The sequence below is a fragment of the Carlito syrichta genome, unplaced genomic scaffold, assembly GCF_000164805.1.
Source record: "Carlito syrichta isolate Samal-C Ts95f unplaced genomic scaffold, Tarsius_syrichta-2.0.1 Scaffold315826, whole genome shotgun sequence".
In the NCBI taxonomy this organism is placed as follows: Eukaryota; Metazoa; Chordata; class Mammalia; order Primates; family Tarsiidae; genus Carlito; species Carlito syrichta.
In genome coordinates this window covers 523,659-528,185 of record NW_007259922.1, presented here as the reverse complement: position 1 = coordinate 528,185, position 4,527 = coordinate 523,659, and positions in this window count along the sequence as shown.

The window sequence follows — 4,527 nt, the reverse complement described above, 5'->3', positions numbered from 1 at the left end:
TGGAGTAGGCAGGGAAGACCAAAGTGGCTTGGGCGGCGGGTGAAGGAGAGCCATTGGAAGCCGAATAGCTAGGCAAAAGTTGGGCTTTGAAGGGCCCTGAGGCCATCCCAGGGGCTCACCTTCATCTGCAAGTCCTAGGAAGACACTGCAGGGTTTTTGGGGGTTTTTTGAGTTGGAGTCTCACTCCATCGCCCAGGCTGGAGTGCAGTGGCATGCTCACAGCCACCCCAGCGTCGTCCTGCTGAGCTCAGGTGATCTTTCTGCCTCACAGCCTTCCAAGTAGCCAGAACTACAGGTGTGCGCTACCACTCCCAGCTAATTTTTTTTTGAGTTGGAGTCTCACTCCATCGCCCAGACTGGAGTGCAGTGGCCGCTCCCGGCCACCGCAGCCTCGACCTGCTGGGCTCCGGCGATCCTTCCGCCTCAGCCTTCCGAGTAGCTGGAACTACAGGCACCGCTATCACACTCAGCAAATTTTTTGATTTATTGTAGAGATGAGGTCTCGCCAAGTTGCCAGGTGGGTCTCGAACCCGTGGGCTCAGGCAATCCACTCACCTCAGCCTCCCAAGGCGCGGGATTACAGGCTGAGCCAACGACCCCGGCTCTAATTTTTTTTATTTTTTTATTTTTATTTTGTAGATACGAGGTCTCACCAAGTTGCCCAGGCTGGTCTCGAACCCGTGGGCTCGGGCAGTCCACTCACCTCGGCCTCCCAAAGTGCTGGGATGACAGGCTGAGCCACCGAGCCTGTCCCACTGCAGAGTTTTAAGCAGGATCAGCAGGAGGGCAGGGTCGTACTGACATATCAGAAAGCTCAGTTGACTATAGTGTTGAAGTGGGTTTTGAGGTTTGAACTGGACCGCAGGTGGCAGTGAATGGTTGGGAGGTAGAGATTTGAGAACTAGTAGGGATTTAAAGTGGGCAAGGGCTGGCTGCAGTTGGCTCAGCCTGTCATCCCAGCACTTTGGGAGCCAAGGCAAGTGGATTGCCTGAGCCTGCGGGTTCGAGACCAGCCCAGGCAACTCGGTGAGACCTCATCTTGACACACACACAAAAATTAGCCAGGCGTGGTAGCGCATGCCTGTAGTTCCGGCTACTTGGAAGGTTGAGGCGGGAGGATCGTCGGAGCCCAGCAGGTCAACACTGGGGTGACTGTGAGTGTGCCACAGCACTCCAGCCTGGGCGATGGAGTAAGACTAACTCAAAACAACAACAACAACAAATTAATAAAGTGAGCAGGACTTGGTTACAGGTTGGATGTGGGGCATGAGAAAGATGGAAGGTCAAGGATCTGACCCAGGGCCTAAACGGATGTGGCACTGATGTTCACTGAAATGGGGAGCACGTAAGGACCCCTGGGTTTAGTAGGGATGGGGTGGAGAGCGGTGTCAACAGCAAGTTCTATTGGTCAATGGTATGTTTTAAGGGACTTAGAGGCGCACAAGTGCAGGTATCTGGTTGAATATCTGGACTGAGCATATAAGACATGTCGGTATATAGGTGGTGGTTGGAATACGGGACCTGACAATTAAGTTCACAAACTCATTCTAGAAAAAGTGCTACATACCTCATTGCCGAATATCACTACAGTCACCTTTGAAGTACTCCCCTTGGGAAGCTATGTGCCAATGCCAGTACCTAGTCCACCTGTCAAAGCAATTTGGAACTCTTTTTCTGGGATGGCCATCAGAGCTGCTGTTGTATTACTCTTGATGTCCTGAATGTCATCAAAATGTCTTTCTTTCAATATTTCCTCTATTGTCAGGTAAAGAAAAAAGTCACTGGGGACTGGATCAGGTGAATAAGGAGGGTGTTCCAATAGAGTTATTTGTTTACGACTAAAAACTCCTTCACAGACAGTGCTGTGTGAGTTGGTACATTGTCGTGATGCAAGAGCTCCTTCCGGACCATTTTTGCACACACTTTTCTCATGCCAAGATTTCATTTTATTTTTGTGTGGGAGTCTTACTCTGTCGCCCAGGATGGAGAGCAGTGTCACGCTCATGGCTACTGCAGCCTCGACCTGCCAGGCTTAGGTGGTCCCTCCACCTCAGCTTTCCAAGTAGCTGGAGCCACAGATGCGCACCACCATGCCTGGCTAATTTTTTAATTTATTGTAGAGACAAGGTCTCCCCAAGTTGCCCAGGCTGGTCTTGAACCTGTGGGCTCAGGCAATCCTCTTGCCTCAGCCACCCAAAGTGCTGGGATTACAAGTGTGAGCCACTGCACCTGGCTAAGATTTTCAATTAAGGGTTCCCTAACTGTTTCTCTGTCAATGTTTATTTGGTCTACTATGCTTCTCACAGTCTGCCAACAGTTTTGACATACAATTCAATGAGTTTTTGCAATGTTTTCATCTGTTCTGCTTGTTACTAGCCATCCTGATCTCTCCTCATCAGTGATGTTTTCTCTCCCCTGAGAAAAATGTTTAATTCATTTGTACACTGCCGTTTTCTTCATGGCATTATCCCCATAAACTTTGACTAACATATCCATGATTTCACTTCCACTCTTGCCAAGTTTAACAAAAAATTTAATGTTTGCTCATTGCTCTAATTCAAGCTCCAACATTCTCACGATGGCACACAAAAACATGCAACAATATTACGTATATGTAACATTATGCAACATAAGCATATGGGGGCAAATTTGTGAACTCAATTGTCAGACTTTGTATACAGTGTGAGTGTGAAGAGAGAGGGTGGAGGTCAGAACCTGTGCAACTCTGCCATTCACAGATCAAAGGAAGACAAAGTGAGCCAGGTATGGTGGTGTGGCGCGTGCATATAGTCCCAGAGACTTGAAAGACTGAGACAGAAGGATGGATCCAGGCTAGGAGTTGGAGGCCGGTCTGGGCAACATAGCGAGACACCACCCCCGCCCCACGTCACGCTGGTCTCTCAAAAAAAAAAAAAAAAAAAAAAGCCCAGGCACGGTGGCTCAAGCCTGTAATCCCAGCACTTTGGGAGACTGAGGTGAGGGGATTGCCTAAGCCCATGGGATTGAGACCCGCCTGGGCAACTTGACGAGACCTCCTCCTTACAATAAACCAAAAAAATAACCGGGTGCCATAGTGCACACCTGTAGTTCCGGCTACTTGGAAGGCTGAGGCAGAAGGATCACCTGAGCCCAGCAGGTCGATACTGGGTTAGCCTTGAATGTGCCATTGCACTCCAGCCTGGGCAATGGAGTGAGACTCTAACTCAAAAAAAAAAAAAAAAAAAAAAGCAAACAACAAGAGACAGAGATAAGGTGGCCAGAGCAATGGGAGAAAACTCTGCAGAGTATGGCATCAAATGATATTGTATAGGCTGAGGAAAGAGCAATTCTCAAGGAGGGAAAAGTTGATGGTGCCCGATGCCTTAGGCAGATGAAGACTAAATATGCCCATTGGATGTTAACACTGGAGTGACCAGTGGGGCAGAAGTTCAGCTTTAGAGGGCACAGGAAGGCAGGAGGATGTGGAAATGGACCCAGGGAGAGCATTTGCTCACTTTGGCTGGCTGTTGGATGGGTCTGGAGCAAGAACTGGGTTGTGGGGGATCACACGAGTGGCAGGTGGATAGTTTTTTCTGTTGTTTTTTGGGGTTTTTTTTTAGTGGGAGTCCTACTCTGTCGCCCAAGCTAGAGTACAGTGACACGCTCACAGTCACCGCAGCCTCAACATACTGATGATCCTTCCGTCTCAGCCTTCCAAGTAGCTGGAACTACAGGCGCACACCACCATGCCCAGCTAATTTTTTGATTTCTTATAGAGACAGGGTCTCACCATGATGCCCAGGCTGGTCTTGAGCTCCTGAACTCAGACAATCCTCTCGCCTTGGCCTTCGAAAGTGCTGGGATTATAGGTATGAGCCACTGTGTCCCTTTGATTTTTGTTTTATTTTAGGAGAAACCTGAACTTATTTTTTTTTTTTGAGTTGGAGTCTCACTCTGTCGCCCAGACTGGAGTGCAGTGGCCGCTCCCGGCCACCGCAACCTCGACCTGCTGGGCTCCGGCGATCCTTCCGCCTCAGCCTTCCGAGTAGCCGGAATTACAGGCATGTGCCACCATGCCCGGCTGATTTTTTGATTTATTGTAGAGATGAGGTCTCGCTGCCCAGGCGGGTCTCGAACCCGCGGGCTCAGGCAATCCACTCACCTCAGCCTCCCAAAGGCACAGGATTACAGGCTGAGCCACCAAGCCCGGCTAACCTGAATTTATTAAATGCCAGTGTTGCACAATAGTCTACCTGTGTGATGATTTGAATTTCTTCTGAGTGGGTCTGTATCCAGCAGACATTTTAGATTGGCCATTGCCTTGCTAAATCTGATCTGGTCACGTGTTCTTTGAGCTATGGCCAGGCTATGTTTTCCTAAGCTTTGGTTCCCTCCTCCCTACCTTGGACAGGTGAATCAATCTCTCTCTCTCCCATTTACTTTCTAAATAAACTGTATTTTCCAATCTAAAAAAAAGAAGCCGGGCTCGGTGGCTCAGCCTGTAATCCCGCGCCTTTGGGAGGCTGAGGTGAGTGGATGGCCTGAGCC